The 21,921-nt window shown below is 40.4% G+C and overlaps 1 protein-coding gene across 2 annotated transcripts in view; it reads left to right on the top strand.

The window, feature by feature from the left end:
* The window catches only part of USP13 (ubiquitin specific peptidase 13), a 129,450-nt gene that overhangs the window by 96,865 nt on the left and 10,664 nt on the right, over positions 1 to 21,921 (top strand). The gene's annotated exons all lie outside the window — the stretch shown is intronic.

Here is a 21,921-nt window from a genome sequence, read left to right as displayed (position 1 = left end):
GATTATGTCCATGCTGCAGATGAGGAAACTGAGGCAGAGAGAGGGCAAAGTAATTTGCCAAGCTCGCTGTGCTGATGAGCAGTAGAACCAGAATTCCCCCCAGGCAGCCTGCCTGCAGAGCCTGTGCCCGGAGCTCCTGTAATGGGGTGTTTGATTTTCTTATTAGAGGTATCAGGTTCATCTTGAGATAAAATTAGTTGTGTAAATACCTGTGTCTCCCAGCTGACAGGGAGCAGGTGGAGGACAGAGGCCATTTTACTTTTATAGAGCTTGTGGTGGCCGGTACATAGAAAGTACCAACGAAATAATAATTGGATCTAGTTAAATTTACCATAGCAACGTTTGTTCCCATAATTGTATGACATGCAGCTTCATGGTCTTTACAGACCTAACACGTATGCATTGATATGGCTCTAGAGACAGAGGGGGAGGGGAATTTCCTTTTTTTTTTAATATAAAATAGGTATTTCTTCACTGAAACTGTGTTAATCTGACTAGATAAGAAAAGGACGAGCTGTAGTTCTCCCAACTTCCAACCTGTCTAAAGGGGCTTGTGTTACTTTTTGGAAATCACTGGCTGGCCTAAAATATTAAAAGCTGTTACGGACAAGTTACTCAATAATTCACAAGCAGGATTTATTATGTGTTCTGCGTCCATTGGTTCACCGCTTCCTTGATTTTCTGTAATGGACTTTTCTTTAGGATGGTGAGTTCTTGCAGAAGGAATAAACCACAAGATGGGGCCCTTGTAATGCTGCCAAGGTATTTGGCTGCAGAGGGAGGGAGAGTCTGATCATTAGGGTTTCCTGTCTTCTGATGGAGCTTGGATGGACCAACCACTCTCTCAGAGATGGTCGTTAATGATATGGAACAGCCACATCCTCTCCTCGGACTTACTGAACTCAGAGTGACCTGCACGTATTCCTGGTTTTTGAGTTGCATCCTTGAATAGGATTTCATGAAGTTTTTAAACACCCTTGAATTTAAAGGCACTCTGGGCCAAACTCTGTGGCTCTTACTCCTCATCACTTCCAAATTTAGCAATTATGGTTGAGTGTGGGGAAGGAGACAGTGATGCACTATGAAAAAGCCCACGTAGGATGTGCAGAATCTAAGGGCAGTAGGAGGAGAAAAATTTAGTTATAAAAAATGCATAAACCACCCTAACTCATCAAATGCATTCTGTGTCAGATTTTTCAGAAGAAGAGATGTTTTTCAAGTAGCCTTTCCAAGCACTGTGTCTGGGCCATGGGAGGTGATGAGCAAATGAATGACTGAATGAAGAAGTGAATGCCATGTGGTGGTGGTCACAGGGGTTTTCTGCCTCCACTGAGTGCCGTCTGGAGGAACTAGCAGTGTACTGTTGCATTCTGTTGCCTAAACCACAGGAAAAAGGGGAAAAACAACATCTTTGTCTTTGCTGCATTAGCATCGGAACGCATGTTGGTTACTCTTCTGGTTTTTCTTTTCCAAAAATTAACATTTATGTAATTTTTTCTTCCAATGAAAAGGATGTATAATAACTTCAGCAACTTGAGAAAATGATCTATGAAAAGAAGAAAATGATAATTACAGTCCTACTAACCAGTCATAACCCAGTCACTGTTAAATGTTTTGTGTATATTCTTTAGATCTTTCTTGCCAAATATATAAAAATGAATATAAAAATGTATATTTATAGAAATATAGCATTCTATTCTATACATGAGATCTTTAAAATATTGAAGGATAGTTAATTTACAATATATTAGTTTCAGGTGTACAACATAGTGATTCGGTATTTTTATAGCTGATACTCCATTTTTACTTATTACAAAATAATGACTATATTTCCCTGTGCTGTACATTATAGCCACTATTCATGCTGTATTATAGCCTGTTCATTCCCTAACTGTGGGTGTACTTTATGTAAATCCAGGTCATTGAACATATATTAATATTCAGTTGTACCATAATATATATACCTAATGCTAGGCCAGCTAGCTATTATTTAAATAAAAGACAATTTCAGAAAGAGTTTTAAATAACAGGGTTATTTGCACATTCAGAAGGTGTTGGCATGGATTTTTAAATAATACATTATTCTTAAAGGGTGAATTCCATTCACAGAAGTATAACACATGCTTCTTTCAGTCTCTATCCAGGTAACAAACATTTGTTCAACATTTAAGTTTCTTTCATTTCCTCCCTCCTCCACTCCACTCCCTTCTTTTTTTCTGTTAAAAATAATGCTGTAATGAATATTCTTGAGCTCTCCCTTCTTCTTTTTTTTTAAAGTTACCTTTAAAAAATTATTTATTTCTCCCGGAGAAGGAAATGGCAACCCACTCCAGTATTCTTGCCCAGAGAATCCCATGGACAGAGGAGCCTGGTGGGCTACAGTCCATGAGATTGCGAAGAGCCAGGCACGATTGACCAACACACACACACACACACACACACACACACACACACACACACACACACTGTTCCCAAAGATTCCAGCTTGGCCTGAGGATGAGCCGTCCTGTGCAAAACAGAACCAGGCACCCCTCACCCCCATCCAGAGGATCCTTAAGCAGCCAAGGTCAACCTAAGCATTTCACTTTGCTTTCAAGCTTACAATAGCCTCTGGATCCTGGAGCAAACCATTTCACCAGTTCAACCTCAGCACCAAATCAGGTACAATGGACTTGATGCAGTGTTTTTCTCATATCAAATTCAAACCTCTGGAAATAGACTTTGGTTGCTAAAAAATAATCACAATTACACCATTGTCATTAATTTGAGAAAAGATGAAATTATTTACATGTATTTAGTCTTAATAAAAAGATAAAAGAGGGTAAAGAATCCATTATGTATTTGAAAAATAAAATACTTTTTCTAGTAAAAAAAAAAATTTATTTCTTTGACTGCACTGGGTCTTAGTTGCAGCACATTGACTCTCTAGTAGTAGCATGCAAACTCTTCATTGTGGCAGTTTCCTGACCAGGAATTGAACCCGGGCCACCTGATTTGGAAGCTCGATGTCTTAGCCATTAGACCATCAGGGAAGGCCCTCCTTTCTTATTTCTTTAGGGTGAGTTTCAGGAAGTGAAGTTTTGGAGTCAAATGTGTGTTTTGAGCTTTGAATATAGATGATTGCTTCACTCCCCTCAAATACAGCCATGAGCACCTTTTCCCATCCTTCTCAGCAGTGCTGTCGGCCAAGCACTCTTCCTATTTTTCATGTCTTTATTGCCTAGTTGTTTTTCTTCTTGTGTTAATTGCTTCCTCACTTCCTTTGCCCATTGCTCATTTTTATTGAAGTGTTTAGATTTTTTTTTAATTGATTTGTTTGACAGTTTCAAGTATTGTAAATTATACCTCATAACTTTGTAGTATTGAGTTTTTCTGGCAGAAACATGTTTTCCTTTGCTTCATCTCCCCTTTCTTCTGCCCCTGAAGCTATATGGTTTCCCATATAGCTGTATGTGTTTCTGGTTTAGTTACTTCTCAGAATTTGTCTGTGTTGTTGTTCAGTCGCCTCTGACTTTGTGACCCTATGGACTCCAGCATGCCAGGCTTCCCAGTCCCTCACCATCTCCCAAAGCTTGCTCAGACTTATGTCCATTGAGTTGGTGGTGCCATCCAATCATCTTATCTTCTGTCGCCCTTCTCCTCCTGCCATCAGTCTTTCCCAGCATCAGTCTTTTCCAATGAGCTGGCTCTTTACATCAGGTGGCCAAAGTATTGGAACTCAAGCTTCAGTATTAGTCCTTCCAGTGAATATTCAGGGTTGATTTCCTTTAGGATTGATTGGTTTGATCTCCTTGCTGTCCAAGGGACTTTCAAGAGTCTTCTCCAGTACCACAATTCAAAAGCATCAATTCTTTGGTGCTCAGCTTTCCTTATGGTCCAACTCTCACATCCATACATGACTACTGAAAAAACCATATCCTTGACTAGATGGACCTTTGTTGGCAAGTGATGTCTCTGCTTTTTAATATGATGTCTAGGTTTTGTCATAGCTTTTCTTCCAAGGAGCAAGTGTCTTTTAATATCATGGCTGCAGTCACCATCCACAGTGATTTAGGAAATAAAGTCAGTCACTGTTTCCATTTTCTCCCCATCTTTTTGCCACAAAGTGATGGACCAGATGCCATGATCTTAGTTTTCTGAATGTTGAGTTTTAAGCCAGCTTTTTCACTCTCCTCTTTGACTTTCTTTTTTTTTTATTTTTTTATTTTTTTTTTAAATTTTATTTTATTAGTTGGAGGCCAATTACTTCACAACATTTCAGTGGGTTTTGTCATACATTGACACGAATCAGCCATTGAGTTACACGTATTCCCCATCCCGATCCCCCCTCCCACCTCCCTCTCCACCCGACTCCTCTGGGTCCTCCCAGTGCACCAGGCCCGAGCACTTGTCTCATGCATCCCACCTGGGCTAGTGATCTGATTCACCATAGATAATATACATGCTGTTCTTTTGAAACATCCCACCCTCACCTTCTCCCACGGAGTTCAAAAGTCTGTTCTGTACTTCTGTGTTTCTTTTTCTGTTTTGCATATAGGGTTATCGTTACCATCTTTCTAAATTCCGTATATATGTGTTAGTATGCTGTAATGTTCTTTATCTTTCTGGCTTACTTCACTCTGTATAATGGGCTCCAGTTTCGTCCATCTCATTAGAACTGATTCAAATGAATTCTTTTTAACGGCTGAGTAATATTCCATGGTGTATATGTACCACAGCTTCCTTATCCATTCATCTGCGGATGGGCATCTAGGCTGCTTCCATGTCCTGGCTATTATAAACAGTGCTGCGATGAACATTGGGGTGCACGTGTCTCTTTCAGATCTGGTTTCCTCGGTGTGTATGCCCAGAAGTGGTATTGCTGGGTCATATGGCAGTTCTATTTCCAGTTTTTTAAGAAATCTCCACACTGTTTTCCATAGTGGCTGTACTAGTTTGCATTCCCACCAACAGTGTAAGAGGGTTCCCTTTTCTCTACACCCTCGCCAGCATTTATTGTTTGTAGACTTTTGGATAGCAGCCATCCTGACTGGCGTGTAATGGTATCTCATTGTGGTTTTGATTTGCATTTCTCTAATAATGAGTGATGTTGAGCATCTTTTCGTGTGTTTGTTAGCCATTTGTATGTCTTCTTTGGAGAAATGTCTGTTTAGTTCTTTGGCCCATTTTTTGATTGGGTCATTTATTTTTCTGGAATTGAGCTTCAGGAGTTGCTTGTATATTTTTGAGATTAATCCTTTGTCTGTTTCTTCATTTGCTATTATTTTCTCCCAATCTGAGGGCTGTCTTTTCACCTTACTTATAGTTTCCTTTGTAGTGCAAAAGCTTTTAAGTTTCATTAGGTCCCATTTGTTTAGTTTTGCTTTTATTTCCAATATTCTGGGAGGTGGGTCATAGAGGATCCTGCTGAGATTTATGTCAGAGAGTGTTTTGCCTATGTTCTCCTCTAGGAGTTTTATAGTTTCTGGTCTTACATTTAGATCTTTAATCCATTTTGAGTTTATTTTTGTGTATGGTGTTAGAAAGTGTTCTAGTTTCATTCTTTTACAAGTGGTTGACCAGTTTTCCCAGCACCACTTGTTAAAGAGGTTGTCTTTTTTCCATTGTATATCCTTGCCTCCTTTGTCAAAGATAAGGTGTCCATAGGTTCGTGGATTTATCTCTGGGCTTTCTATTCTGTTCCATTGATCTATATTTCTGTCTTTGTGCCAGTACCATACTGTCTTGATGACTGTGGCTTTGTAGTAGAGTCTGAAGCCAGGGAGGGTGATTCCTCCAGTTCCATTCTTCTTTCTCAAGATTACTTTGGCTATTCGTGGTTTTCTGTATTTCCATACAAATTGTGAAATTATTTGTTCTAGTTCTGTGAAAAATACCGTTGGTAGCTTGATAGGGATTGCATTGAATCTATAGATTGCTTTGGATAGAATAGCCATTTTGACAATATTGATTCTTCCAATCCATGAACACGGTATGTTTCTCCATCTGTTTGTGTCCTCTTTGATTTCTTTCATCAGTGTTTTATAGTTTTCTATGTACAGGTCTTTTGTTTCTCTAGGTAGATATACTCCTAAGTATTTTATTCTTTTTGTTGCAATGGTGAATGGTATTGTTTCCTTAATTTCTCTTTCTGTTTTCTCATTGTTAGTGTATAGAAATGCAAGGGATTTCTGTGTATTAATTTTATATCCTGCAACTTTACTATATTCGTTGATTAGCTCTAGTAATTTTCTGGTAGAGTCTTTAGGGTTTGCTATGTAGAGGATCATGTCATTTGCAAACAGCGAGAGTTTCACTTCTTCTTTTCCTATCTGGATTCCTTTTACTTCTTTTTCTGCTCTGATTGCTGTGGCCAAAACTTCCAAGACTATGTTGAATAGTAGTGGTGAGAGTGGGCACCCCTGTCTTGTTCCTGATTTCAGGGGAAATGCTTTCAATTTTTCACCATTGAGGGTGATGCTTGCTGTGGGTTTGTCATATATAGCTTTTATTATGTTGAGGTACGTTCCCTCTATTCCTGCTTTCTGGAGAGTTTTAATCATAAATGGGTGTTGAATTTTGTCAAAGGCTTTCTCTGCATCTATTGAGATAATCATATGGTTTTTATCTTTCAATTTGTTAATGTGGTGTATTACATTGATTGACTTGCGGATATTAAAGAATCCTTGCATTCCTGGGATAAAGCCCACTTGGTCATGGTGTATGATTTTTTTAATATGTTGTTGGATTCTGTTTGCTAGAATTTTGTTAAGGATTTTTGCATCTATGTTCATCAGTGATATTGGCCTGTAGTTTTCTTTTTTTGTGGCATCTTTGTCTGGTTTTGGAATTAGGGTGATGGTGGCCTCATAGAATGAGTTTGGAAGCTTACCTTCTTCTGCAATTTTCTGGAAGAGTTTGAGTATGATAGGTGTTAGCTCTTCTCTAAATTTTTGGTAGAATTCAGCTGCGAAGCCATCTGGTCCTGGGCTTTTGTTTCCTGGAAGATTTTTGATTACAGTTTCGATTTCCTTGCTTGTGATGGTTCTGTTAAGATCTTCTATTTCTTCCTGGTTCAGTTTTGGAAAGTTATACTTTTCTAAGAATTTGTCCATTTCATCCAAGTTGTCCATTTTATTGGCATAGAGCTGCTGGTAGTAGTCTCTTATGATCCTTTGTATTTCAGTGTTGTCTGTTGTGATCTCACCCTTTTCATTTCTTATTTTGTTAATTTGGTTCTTCTCTCTTTGTTTCTTAATGAGTCTTGCTAATGGTTTGTCAATTTTGTTTATTTTTTCAAAAAACCAGCTTTTAGCTTTGTTGATTTTTGCTATGGTCTCTTTAGTTTCTTTTGCATTTATTTCTGCCCTAATTTTTAAGATTTCTTTCCTTCTGCTGACCCTGGGGTTCTTCATTTCTTCCTTCTCTAACTGCTTTAGGTGTAGAGTTAGGTTATTTATTTGGCTTTTTTCTTGTTTCTTGATGTAAGCCTGTAATGCTATGAACCTTCCCCTTAGCACTGCTTTTACAGTGTCCCATAGGTTTTGGGTTGTTGTGTTTTCATTTTCATTCATTTCTATACATATTTTGATTTCTTTTTTGATTTCTTCTATGATTTGTTGGTTATTCAGAAGCGTGTTATTTAGCCTCCATATGTTTGAATTTTTAACAATTTTTTTCCTGGAATTGAGATCTAATCTTACTGCACTGTGATCAGAAAAGATGACTGGAATGATTTCAATTTTTCTGAATTTTCCAAGACCAGATTTATGGCCCAGGATGTGATCTATTCTGGAGAAGGTTCCGTGTGCACTTGAGAAAAAGGTGAAATTGATTGTTTTGGGGTGAAATGTCCTATAGATATCAATTAGGTCTAGCTGGTCCATTGTATCATTTAAGGTTTGTGTTTCCTTGTTGATTTTCTGTTTAGTTGATCTATCCATAGTTGTGAGTGGGGTATTAAAGTCTCCCACTATTATTGTGTTGCTATTAATTTCCTCTTTCATACTCATTAGCGTTTGCCGTACATATTGCGGTACTCCTATGTTGGGTGCATATATGTTTATAATTGTTATATCTTCTTCTTGGATTGATCTTTTGATCATTATGTAGTGTCCTTCTTTGTCTCTCTTCACATCCTTTATTTGAAAGTCTATTTTATCTGATATGAGTATTGCGACTCCTGCTTTCTTTTGGTCTCCATTTGCATGAAATATTTTTTTCCAGCCCTTCACTTTTAGTCTGTATGTGTCTCTGGTTTTGAGGTGGGTCTCTTGTAGGCAGCATATATAGGGGTCTTGTTTTTTTATCCATTCAGCCAATCTTTGTCTTTTGGTTGGGGCATTCAACCCATTTACATTTAAGGTAATTATTGATAGGTGTGGTCCCGTTGCCATTTACTTTGTTGTTTTGGGTTCATGTTTCCAGAATCTCGGTCCCTTTGCTCTGCGAACCGCAGGCAGCGTGTTCTGGCCGGTTAATTTTCTCTCTCTTGCTCTCCCACAGTTCAAGCTGGGAACTCACAAAAGCTCCCTCCGATTGTCCTCAGGGCGCTCAGGCCCGGACCCTGCCCCAAATAATGCCGCCCGCTCCTCTCCGTTCCGCTCCCACTTGCTGGTGGCGGATGCGGGTGTCTGGGGTACTCTCCTGCTGGGAGTTGCTTTTAGGCTCGTAATCTGTGGGTTTTATTATTGTTTCTCTCCCAGTCAGGTTGCCCTCTGAGATTCAAACACTTCCCCCAGGCCCGCCAGGTCGAGGGTTCCCCGGTGTCTGGGAACGTCCTCTATTAAGACCCTTCCCGGGACGGATCTCCGTCCTTAGCTCTTTTGTCTCACTTTTTATCTTTTATATTTTGTCCTACCTCCTTTCGAAGACAATGGGCTGCTTTTCTGGGCGCCTGGTGACCTCTGCTAGCGATCAGAAGTTGTTTTGTGAAGTTTGCTCTGCGTTCAGTTATTCTTTTGATGAATTTCTAGGAGAGAAAGTGGTCTCCCCGTCCTACTCCTCCGCCATCTTGGCTCCTCCTCCTCTTTGACTTTCATCAAGAGGCTCTTTAGTTCATCTTTTCTGCCATAAGGGTGGTGTCATCTGCATATCTGAGATGATATGCAGAAATCAAGATTCCTCCCAGCAATTTTGATTCCAGCTTGAGACTTACCCAGCCCAGGGTTTTGCATAATGTTCTCTGCATATAAGTTAAAAAAGCAGGGTGACAGCATACAGCCTTGACGTTCTCCTTTCCCAATTCTGAACCAGTTCGTTGTTCCATGTCTGGTTCCATAACTGTTGTTTCCTGACCTGCATACAGGTTTCTCAGGAGGCAGGTCAGGTGGTCTGGTATTCCCATCTCTTTAAGAATTTTCCAGTTTGTTGGGATCCACAGAGTCAAAGGCTTTAATGTAGTACATGAAGCAGAAATAGATGTTTTTCTGAAATTCACTTGCTTTTTTTATGGTCCAACAGTGTTGGCAATTTGATCTCTTGTACCTCTGCCTTTTCTAAATCCAGCTTCTACATATGGAAGTTCTTGGTTCACGTACTGTTGAGCTTAACTTGAAGGATTTTGAGCATTACCTTGCTCGCATGTGAAATGAGTGCAGTTGTGTGGTAGTTTGAACATTCTTTGGCATTGCCCTTCTTTGGAATTGGAATGAGAACTGACCTTTCCCAGTCGTGTGGCCACTGCTGAGTCTTCCAAACTTGCTTGCATATTGAGTGCATCACTTTCACAGCATCATCTTCTAGTACTTCAGATAGCTCAACTGGAATTCCATCACCTCCACTAGCTTTGTAGTAATGCTCCCTAAGGCTCACTTGACTTCACACTTCAGGATGTCTGGCTCTATATGAGTGATCATACCATCATGGTTATTCAGGTCATTAAGACCTTTTTTGTATAGTTCTTCTGTGTATTCTTGCCATCTCCTTAATATCTTCTGCTTCTGTTAGGTCCATACTGTATCTACCCTTTATTGTGCCCATCTTTGCATGAAATGCTCCCATGGTATCTCCAGTTTTCTTGAAAAGATCTGTAATCTTTTCCATGTTGTTGTTTTCCTCTGTTTCTCTGCATTGTTCACTAAGGGAAGCTTTTTATCTCTCCTTGCTATTCTTTGAAACTCTGTTTTCAGATGGGTATATCTTTCCTTTTCTCCTTTGCCTTTTGCTTCTCTTCTTTTCTCAGCTATTTGTAAGGCCTCCTCAGACAACCATTTTGCCTTTATGCGTTTCTTTTTCTTGGGGATGGTTTTAATCACCACCTCCTATACCAGTGTTACGAACCTCCATCCATAGTTTTTCAGGCACTCTATCAGCTCTCATCCCTTGACTCTATTTGTCACTTCCAGTGTATAATTGTAAAGGGTTTGATTTAGGTCACATCTGAATGGCCTATTTTTCCCCCTACTTTCTTCAATTTAAGTCTGAATTTTGCAATAAGGAGTTCATGATCTGAGCCACAGTCAGCTCCTGGTCTTGTTTTTGTTGATTGTATAGAGCTTCTCCATCTTCCTGCAAAGAATATCATCAATCTGATTTTGATATTGACAATCTGATGATGTCCGTGTGTAGAGTTGTCTCTTGTGTTGTTGGAAGAGGGTGTTTGCTGATGACCCTTGTGTTCTCTTAACAAAACTCAGTTAGCCTTTGCCCTGCTTCATTTTGTACTCCAAGGCCAAACTTGCCTGTTACTCCAGGTATCTCTTGACTTCCTACTTTCATTCCCATCCCCTATGATGAAAAGGACAACTTTTTTTGGTGTTAGTTTTAGAAGGTCTTGTAGGTCTTCATAGACCTGTTCACTTTCAGCTTCTTTGGCATTAGTTGTTGGGGCATAGACTTGGATTACTGTGATATTGAATGGTTTGCCTTGGAAATGAACAGCGATCATTTTGTCATTTTTGAGGTTGCACCCAAGTACTGCATTTCAGACTCTTCTGTTGACTATGAGGGCTACTGCATTTCTTCTAAAGGATTCTTGCCCACAGCAGTAGATATAATGGTCATCTGAATTAAATTTGCCCACTTCCATTCATTTTAGTTCACTGTTTCCTAAAATGTTGATGGTCACTCTTGCCATCTTCTGTTTGACCACTTCCAGTTTACCTTGATTGATGGATCTAACATTGCAGGTTCCTATGCAATATTGCTCTTTACATAATCAGAGTTTACTTTCACCATGAGATACATTCACAGCTGGGCATTGTTTCTGCTTTGGCTCATCCTCTTCATTCCTTCTGGAGCTATTTCTCTGCTCTTCTCCAGCAGCATATTGGACATCTGCCGACCTGGGGGGTTCATCTTTTCATACAGTTCATGGGACACGCAAGCCAAGAATGCTGAAGTAGTTTGCCATTCTCTTCACCAGTGGACCATGTTTTGTCAGAACTCTCCACCATGACCCATCTGTCTTGGGTGGTTTCCTTCATCACATGGCTCATAGTTTCATTAAGATACACAAAACTGTGATCAATTTGGTTAGTTTTCTGTGACTGTGGTTTTGTCTCTGTCTGCCCTCTGATGGATGAGGATAAGAGGGTGCAAGCTTCCTGAAAAAGGAGGGACTGGCTGTTGGGGAAACTGAGTCTTGCTTTGATGGAAAGGCCATGGTTAGTAAATCTTCATTCCAATTTTCTGTTGATATGTTTTCTAAACTGTTTCTCCTGAATTTTGAAAAGTTCCTGATCTTGCAGTTGGCCTTTCTGCAGGGATTTGATTAGAATTACATTGAATTCACAGGTACCACTCTGAAAAATATGTATTCTGTATAGGTGAGTTGTTTACATTCTCAAGACATTGCTTTTTAACTTCATTTTGGTTGGTGAATTGGCTTGAACATTTGAGTTGGGGGTAATGAGGAAAATTTAAAGATTTTCCTCATTAGGTAATTTCTATTTAGGAGCAAAATGGAGAGCCCAAACAATCAAATAAAACCAACAACCTCAGTTTTCAGGGTTCTTTTGTAAGTAGCAGGATTGCTAGGCCAAACTTGTTTAAATAAAACGGTATGTATTGTACCATAAAAGCTAGCAGGTCCCCGGAAGACCTGACTTTGGGCATGCCCTTGGGCACCCAGAACTCAAATCCTTTTGTCTGAGTGTATCGTCTGCCTCTCTTTCCTTAGGGTTGGTTCCAGTCTTAGACAGGCACTCCCTTGTGGCCACAGGATGGCTGCCAATGCCTCTTACTATTGAGTCTTTCCAGGTTAAAATTCAGCAGAAAGAGTCTTGTCCCAGAGTTCTCTGCAGAGATTCTGAGAATATGAGGGTCTGTCTTCAGGTGGTGCTAGTGGTAAAGAACCTGCCTGCCAATGAAGGAGACACAAGAGATGCGGGTTTGATCCCTGGGGTAGGAAGATCCCCTGGAGGAGGGCATGGCAACCCACTCCAGTATTTTGCCTGGAGAATCCCATGGACAGAGGAACCTTGCGGGTCCAACTCCTTTGTGACCCCATGGACTATAGCCCACCAGGCTCCTCTGTCCATGGGATTTCCCAGGCAAGAATACTGGAGTAGGTTACTATTTCCTTCTGCAGAGGGTCTTCCCAATCCAGGGATCAAACTCATGCCTCCTGCATTGGCAGGCGAATTCTTTACTGCTGAGTCACAAGGGAAGACCTAAGAGTAGGTTACTCTTACTTTCAGGAGTAGCGTGACTACTGGGATGCCGCTACAGCCTGTCAACTCCAAAAATAATGACATGGAAGGTGTTTGAACTGGAAAAACAGTGACTGGGATTAAAGAAGCACTTGCATCAAATTCTTCCTTTAGGGAATATGTTAATTAAAAATGTCTGTTGTCATCTTTTTGAATGAGGAAGCAATGTCGTTGCATGATGTTATCTAATTTGATTAAAAGGGTTCGTGCTTTTAACACTTGGTGAAATAGTAGCTGTGCTTTACTGAATATCTACTAAATGCCAGGCATTTCCTTTCCTGCTTTTTCCTGGCTTCTCACAGTGAGAAAGTGGTAGCTGATAAGATACCTACTTGCTTGTGGTAGGACTACCTTGTAACACAGGCTGATTTTGAAGGCTGCATTTTGTCTTTTGCCCCCTCTTGAGTCATCCTCAAGTTTTCTCAATTGGAACACAGGCAGGAGCCTATTTTTCAGAAGACTATCTATGGTCATCTCTTACCTATCTTAATAAGAGCTGTACTTAACTTGCTTTTGAGTTTTTAAAATTCTTAAGAAGTGGGAAATCAAGTCATCAGTCTGACCTATCTGGGCTCCTGCCATTGCAAAATCATTTCTGTTTCTGTGTTGCACTTATGAGTGCTTAGTTTTGTCTTTTTTTTCCCTTTTTTTTTTTTTTTTTTTTTTAAGAACTCACTGATTGCCAATGTAATTAAAGTGTGATTAGGCTGTGATTACTCAGAACCTGCTCCGGCTCCTTCAGCCACATTGCTGTAATGGTGCAGACATCTTCTGCTGCAGCTGAGAATTTTCCAGCAAGGAGAGCAGAGAGACATTTCAGTTACATAATGGTGGGGCTCCCAACATTCAGAACTCCCCGAGGAATGCAGTCAGAATAGGAGCTGCATAGCAGAGGCACAGCAGCTGGGGAAGCTAAGCCCCAGTGGTCTCCTCGAAAGCCGCACACACTTAATACGTCTGGATTCTCTTTCTCATTCTGTCAGCACCTGTGCTTTTCAGTGGTACTGTGGACGTTAGGAGGATGCCACTCTGGAGTAAACTAATTTACACTGAAGTATAGATGGCCAGGAACTATTGAGCTCGGAGGAAAGTCTTTGCTGCTTGTTGTTTTAGGCAGTATGACAATGAGAAGTCCAGGTGGATTGGTAATTTTGAGCTGGCTGGAGTTGGGGAGGCAATTTGTAGACCTTTTGAGATTCTGTCCATGTTATCAGTTACCTTAAGATGTTATTGATTTACTCAAATCCTCCTTTCTCTCTTTTTGGGAATTGAATAGTTTTCTAAAAAGCTCCAAATCCATCCCTTGCTCCCCACCACACACCGTGGGTCTTTTCTCAGAGCAGGAATGAGGGAAAGCCAGCAGTTGAAGGCAGGGAGATTGCAGATGTAGGATGTTTTAGAGTCAAATGCTGGTAATTTGGGAATGACATTTTCCCTTCTGTTGTTACGGATGGGTAATGAATCACATTATTCAAGTTAGGATGATTCAGTTGGAAAATTCACTGGTTTCTCATCCAAAGGCTGCAGAGCACCTGGGGTCTTGGTGTTTGTTCCCAGGAGTTTTGGTGTTTCTGTATTCTGGGGAGTTGTCTGTGTGCTGTCAGTCATGTGTGACTCTTTGTGACCCCCGTGGACTGTAGCCCACCAGGCTTCTCTGTCCTTGGGATTTCCCAGGCAAGAATACTGGAGTGGGTTGCCATTTCCTTCTCCAGGGAATCTTCCCAACCCAGGGGTCGAACTCACATCTCTTGCACTGACAGATAAGTTCTTTATTGTCTGAGCCACCAAGGAAACCCTGTATTCTGAGCACTCTGTAAACTGACTAAATAATGTGTCCTGCCCTCACAGTCTCATGCTTTTTAAGTAGATATATATGCTTAGATAATTTAAAAAATGTAAATTAATTGTACTCTTGAATCTAGCATTGCTTTTGGTCATTATGTGTTGTAAAACTATAGTTTTCAAAAAGGTAAATGACTGTCAGGTACATAACAACTGAACCTATAGACAGATTTTCTTTGATTTATTAGGGAACCAGTTAGTTGCTATTACTGATTCAAAAGCATCTGAAAAGCTAGAATACTTAAAGATAATTTGATGGCTGAGTTAGATGTATAATTAGTGTCTATGAGGATCATAACTCCTGGAAGTTACAGGTGTTGGCAGAAGAAAAACCTCAGAACCTTGAAGTTTTATCCGGGGAACCTTATTGAGGACAGTATCATCTGAGGAATTCTGTGAAGGGTTAAAGAAGGAGCCAAGGTATATATTAATAGGAGTATTTGTTGGAAGAAAAACGTACAGTTGAACATCAAAAGTTTACTGCTAATCACAAAGAAAACATATCTCAAGTTAATGATCGTAGTACTTTTCCATGTCGGGGAAGATGCAAGATTCTTAGCTCATTGAAATCATTCCTTAGATATGAGTCTTAACTGTCTAAGGTCGGTATCCAGAGTACAGAAGGGTTCCTGTTCTTTCTCCATCCTGAATTCCACAGTGCACTGTGGTCAGTGGCACTGGCTGAAGGCTTGATCTTTGTAGAGCCGGAATGGCAGGCAGCATTCTCCATCTACAGCGCCCCCTCCTGGTCATAGATTTGATCTAGGGTTGGGAGGCATTTCATGACAAATTTCTCCTACTGTACTAGGAAATCTCATGCTTAGGTCAGATGGGGATTTCGTTGGTAGGCCATTCAACACATTTTTTTTTTTTTTAATTAGGCCCTGTTGATAACCTAAAATTCTCTGGATTGTCTGTCGTACTAGTTTACGATCTAGGAAATTCTTTCCCTCACTGCTTCTTCCTATGTCTTGTTGTTCAGTCACTCAGTCGTGTCCGACTCTTTGTGACCCCATGCACTACAGCTCACCAGGCTTCCCTGTCCTTCACTATCTCCCGGAGTTTGTTCAGACTCATGCCCATTGAGTTGGTGATGCCATCCAACCATCTTGTTCTGTGTTGCCCCCTTCTCCTCCTGCCCTCAATCTTTCCCACCATCAGGGTCTTTTCATCAGGAGGCCAAAGTATTGGAGCTTCAACATCAGCCTTTGCAATGAATACTCAGGATTGATTTCCTTTAAGATTGACTGGTTTGATCTTGTTCAAGGTACTCTCAAGAGTCTTGTCCAGCACCACAAATTGAAAGCATCAATTCTTTGGTGCTCAGCCTTCTTTATGGTCTAACTCTTACATCCGTATATGACTACTGGAAAACCATAGCTTTGACTATACAGACCTTTGTTGGCAAAGTGATGTCTCTGCTTTTTAATACGCTGTCTAGGTTTGTCATGGTTTTTCTTCTAAGGAGCAAGCGTCTTTTAATGTCATGGCTGCAGGGCTTCCCTGGTGGCTCAGCAGTAAATAATATGCCTGCAATGCAGGAGTTCCAGGAGACACAGGTTCAGTCCCTAGGTCGGGAAGATCCCCTGGAAGAGGACATGGCAACCCACTCCAGTATTCTTGCCTGGAGTATCCCATGGACAGAGGAGCCAGGCCAGCTACAGTCTATAAGGTTGCAGAGAGGCAGAGGAACTGAAGTGACTTAGCACACATGCAGTCACTGTCCACAGTGATTTTGGAACCCAAGAAAATACAGTCTGTCACTGTTTACATTTTTTCCCCACCTTTTTGCCATGAAGTGATGGACCAGATGCCATGATCTTAGTTTTTGGATGTTGAGTTTTAAGCTAACCTTTTCACTCACCTCTTTCACTTTCATCAAGAGGCTTTTTAGTTCATCTTTGTTTTCTTCCATAAGGGTGGTATCATCTGAATATCTGAGGTTATTGATATTTCTCCCTGCAATCTTGATTCCAGCTTCATCCAACCTGGCATTTCGCATGATGTACTCTGCATATCAGTTAAATAGGCAGGATAACAATATATAGTTTTGACATACTTCTTTCCCAGTTTGGAACCAGTCTGTTGTTCCATGTCCAGTTCTAACTGTTGCTTCTTGACCTGCATTCAGGTTTCCCAGGAGGTGGTCTGGTATCCCAACTCTTTAAGAATTCCACACCGTCAAAGGCTTTAGCGTAGTCAATGAAGCAGAAGTATATGTTTTTCTGGAATTCCCTAGTTTTTTCTATGATCCAACAGATGTTGGCATTTTGATCTCTGGTTCCTCTGCCTTTTCTAAGTCTAGTTTGTACATCTGGAAGTTCTTAGTTCACGTACTGTTGAAGCCTAACTTCAAAGATTTTGAGGATTACCTTGCTAACATGTCAAATGAGCACAATTGTGTAGTAGTTTGAATGTTCTTTGGCATTACTCTTCTTTGGGATTGGAATGAAATCTGACCTTTTCCAGTCCTGTGGCCACTACTGCGTTTTCCAAATTTGCTGGCATATTGAGTGTGGCATTTTAACAGCATCATCTTTTAGGATTTGAAATAGTTCAACTGGAATTCCATCTCCACTAGCTTTGTTTATAGTGATGCTTCCTAAGGCCTACTTATCTTCACACTCCAGGATGTCTGGCTCTAGGTGAGTGACCACACCATTGTGGTTATCTGGGTCACTAAGACTTTTTTTTTATACAGTTCTTCTGTGCATTCTTGCCAGCTCTTCTCAATGTCTTCTGCTTAACAGACATTTGGTTCATACCATTTCTGTCCTTTATTGTGCCCTTCTTTGCATGAAATGTTCCCTTGCTATGTCTAATTTTCTTGAAGAGATCGCTAGTCTTTCCCATTCTGTTGTTTTCCCTTATTTCTTTGCATTGATCACTGAGGAAGGCTTTCTGCATTTCTTCTTCTTGGGAATGATTTTGGTCATTGCCTCCTGTATAATGTTATAAACCTCTGTCCATAGTTCTTCAGGCACTTTGTCTATCAGATCTAATCCCACGAATCTATTTGTCCCATGTCTAGAGCTGTACTATTATGTTATTCTATATAGAGTTATATATGTAATCAGTTGCCTCAAGTCGTTTCAGTTCAGTTCAGTCGCTCAGTCATGTCCGACTCTTTGCGACCCCATGAATTGCAGCATGCCATGCCTCCCTGTCCATCACAAACTCCCGGAGTTTACTCAAACTCATGTCTATCGAGTGGGTGATGCCATCCAGCCATCTCATCCTCTGTCGTCCCCTTCTCCTCCTGCCCCCAATCCCTCCCAGCATCAGGGTCTTTTCTAGTGAGTCAACTCTTCGCATGAGGTGGCCAAAGTATTGGAGTTTCAGCTTCAGCATCAGTCCTTCCAATGAACACCCAGGACTGATCTCCTTTAGGATGGACTGGTTGGATCTCCTTGCAGTCCAAGGGACTCTCAAGAGTCTTCTCCAACACCACAGTTCAAAAGCATCAATTTTTCCGTGCTCAGCTTTCTTCACAGTCCAACACTCACATCCATACGTGACCACTGGAAAAACCATAGCCTTGACTAAACGGACCTTTGTTGACAAAGTAATGTCTCTGCTTTTTAATATGCTGTCTAGGTTGGTCATCACTTTCCTTCCAAGGAGTAAGCATCTCTTAATTTCATGGCTGCACTCACCATCTGCAGTGATTTTGGAGCCCCCCAAAATAAAGTCTGACACTGTTTCCACTGTTTCCCCATCTATTTCCCATGAAGTGATGCGACTGGATGCCATGATCTTAGTTTTCTGAATGTTGAGCTTTAAGCCAACTTTTTCACTCTGCTCTTTCACTTTCATCAAGAGGCTCTTTAGTTTCTCTTCACTTTCGGCCATAAGGATGGTGTCATCTGCATATCTGAGGTTATTGATATTTCTCCCGGCAATTTTGATTCCAGCTTAGCCACCATTAATTTTGTCAGAAGCCTGTTCTACACATCAGTTAATATAAGAGACAACAGTCTTGTGAAATAGAACATCAGTAATTTTGTTGTTCAGTCACTAAGTTGTGTTTGACTCTTTGTGACCTCATGGACTGTAGTACGCCAGTATCCCCTGGGGCTTGTTCAGATTCATGTCCATTGAGTTGGTAATGCTGTCTAACCATCTCATCCTCTCTCACCCTCTTCTTTTGCCTTCAATCTTTCCCAGCATCAGGGTCTCTTCCATTGAGTTGGTTCTTTGCATCACGTGGCCAAAGTATTGGAGCTTCAGCATCAGTCTTTCCAGTGAATATTCAGAGTTGATATCCTGTAGGATTGACTGGTTTGTTCTCCGTGCTGTCCCAGGAACTCTCAAGAGTCTTCTCCAGCACCACAGTTTGAAAGCTTCAATTCTTTGGTGCTCAGCCTTCTTTATGGTCCAGCTCTCACATCCATACACGACTCTTGGAAAAATCATCAGTAACATATCAGTAATATAGCCAGTGACATTAGTAAGGTCATAGTACAGTAGACAGAAATACAAAACAGTTTGAAACAACAAGGAGAGAACAAATGAAAATGATGATTAGTATAACTAGTGGCAGTCTGGATAACAATCAGCCATCAAGTCTAGGGTGGAGCCAGGTGGAGAAGCCAGATTCCAGAGGGATCAGGTAGAGAGGAAAAGATACATGCTTCATCTTCATTTTAGAAGTTATGCTTTATCAGCATGTTGTAGGTCTCAGTTGTAGGTCTCTATTAGCATAAGAGGAAAGTTTTTCTGGAAAACAAAAATTAAAAGCCACGAATACTTTGGACAAAATATCATAAAAGTGTAAATTGTATTTATCAGTTTACTTGGTCCCATGTAATTAACTCCTGTTGATCTAGATGAAACCATCAGATTCTGCATTAGTTTTGTAATTTCTTACCCAGTTCAGGGTATTATCTGAAAGTCATCAGCAACTTATAATGGTCAAAAAGTCCTTTTTATGGATCTTCTTGAAGTACTTCATTTTGTAAAAGTATCAGAGTAAAACAATGACAGAAGACTCAAAATGGCATGGCTAAAGATATCACTACAATGCAGTTGACAAGAAACTTGGTTATTTCTGGGACATGTGACATTTTAAGATAATAACTAGAATTAGACTAGTAGCATTATACTAGCACACACCAGATTTTTAGGAATTCCATATAATTTTGGAATATCTATATTAATGAACTTACCCACATAATATAACCTAAGGTTTATCACCACTTATTTGACAATGTCTTCCTATGTAATTTAACATATCAATTGAACCTAATTACTTTGGGTTGTTTCAGGGGCCCTTGGAATCATCTCAAAGTTAGTTAGAAGTCAAAAGAACTTTGTCAAAGATATCAAAAGGTTTTAAAACACTTGGTCAGATAGGATCATAGGTTAGTGTGAAACAATACTTATTCATTGGACCAAAGTGACAATAAAAGATTTGAAAGGCAAATACAGAAAGTTACAACAGATTACTTAAAAGGTAAGGAAACTTTACAATCTGCTATCAAAAGCATATCAGTGTCTGAAGAATACTTTGGAGGGGGCATCTGCAGTGGCTGATGGCTTAATCCTTACAGAACTGGAATTGCATCGGCACAGGCAGACCTTATTTTAATGAGATCCGCTTTTATGTGTTCGACAGACATTGTGGTTTTTATAAAGTGAAGGCTTGTGGCTGTGGCACATCAAGCAAGTCTGTTGAAGCCATTTTTCCAATACCATTTGCTCACTTAGTATTTCTGTGTCACATTTTGGTAATTCTCACAATATTTCAGACCCCCTGGGTCGGGAATATCCCCTGGAGAAGGGAAGGGCTATGCACTCCAGTATTCTGGCCGGGAGGATTCCATAGACAGAGGAGCCTGGCAGCCACAGTCCATGGAGTCACAAAGAATCATTCACAGCTGAGTGACTTTCACTTTCACCAGCAAAGAGTACAACTTGCTGAAGGCTCAGATGATGGTTAGCATTTTTTAATCCATAAAGTATTTTTAAATTAGGATATGCACATTTCTTTTTTAGACATATGCTATTGCATACTGAATAGGCTACATTATAATGTAAAACATAGTTTTTATTTATATGCACTGGGAAACCAAAAAAATTCATGTGACTTGCTTTATTTCGATAATTGCTTTATTGTGGTGTCCTGGAACCAAACCCACAATCTCTCTGAGGCATGCTTGTATATATTCCACCAGAGAGAACTTTTTGGTATCTTTGCCAGACAAAAATCTACAAATTAACAAGTAACTTCACTAAATGTGGAATCTTTAATCAGTAGTATGTGGTGAGAGGAAGTAAGTTCATTACCCAAGACTAGGGGTCTGCATGCTTTTTCTCTGAAGGTTCAGATAGTAAATGTTTTAGGCCTCATGGACCATACATTTGTCATCTCATATTTTTGTCTCCCCACTTTTCTCCTTTCTCCCTGGCAGCACAGAAACAGTCTGTGGGCTGGATTCGGCCTATGTGGCATCAAGTATGCTAGCCCCTACCCTAGACAATCCTTGGGTGGCCATTTCTCCATATGGCACTGTCGGGGGAGTGTGTGATTTCCTCAGTTCTGTCTCATTGCAACAAAAATTTGAAGCAACGGACAGACCAGTGTTATGGCTCCGTGTAATTTCCTCGTATGGACCAGCATTACAGCACTGTATTATTTAGAAAGTAAAGGAAAATACATCCTCCAGGCATGAGGGCTGGCCAACCCAAAACACATGAAGAGAAGAGAAGCCCCCTCCACCCAATTTTGATTCCTCTTTTTATATGTTTTTTTCTCGTCCCCCTGGGCCTGCCCTATGTAAATTGGGCTAGCCAGGAGAGCTGTTTGTTTTATCTGAGGTTGTCACTCCGATCCTCCTCAGACCTTCCTTTGTTCTATTTTCCCCGACTTTTCCCTTCTTTGTCTTTTAGCCACTGCCATTCTAGACTCCTTTTTTTCCTATTTTAACTACCTAACAATACAAAAGAGCATTCTGCCTACCTCTTCTGCTTTCCAAGTTTGCAGTTAATTTTCCTGACGGTGCTTTCTTTTTCAAAGAGTAAAATCAAGTACAATCACTTATTACTTTTGGTGGGGGTGGTAAAATTTAGATATTAACAATTCTTCTTATTAGAAAGGCTGGGGACATGTTCCTAAATTCAGAAAAGGACAGGTTTGTTGGAAGAGGGAAGTGGGGACGAAGGATGCTAGTTTCAGACACTTTAATTCTGACTCGTTAGAGGGACTCCACTGGCCAGATGTTGAACATGGTAGTTTAGGTAGTTTTGTCCAGTTCTTCTAGATAGTGTAAGAGTGTCCCTGTTGAAAGTCAACAACAACAAAAAATGTTTTATGTATTTATTTGGCTGCACTGGGTCTTAGTTGCAGCATGCAGAATCTAGTTCCCTGACCGGGAATTGAACTGGGCCTGCTGCATTGGGAGCATGGTGTCTTAGCCACTGAACCACCAGGGAAGTCTTGAAAGTC

This window comes from Muntiacus reevesi, chromosome 8 (assembly GCF_963930625.1).
Source record: "Muntiacus reevesi chromosome 8, mMunRee1.1, whole genome shotgun sequence".
Taxonomy (NCBI): Eukaryota; Metazoa; Chordata; class Mammalia; order Artiodactyla; family Cervidae; genus Muntiacus; species Muntiacus reevesi.
This window is presented reverse-complemented; position numbering and strand designations above follow the sequence as displayed.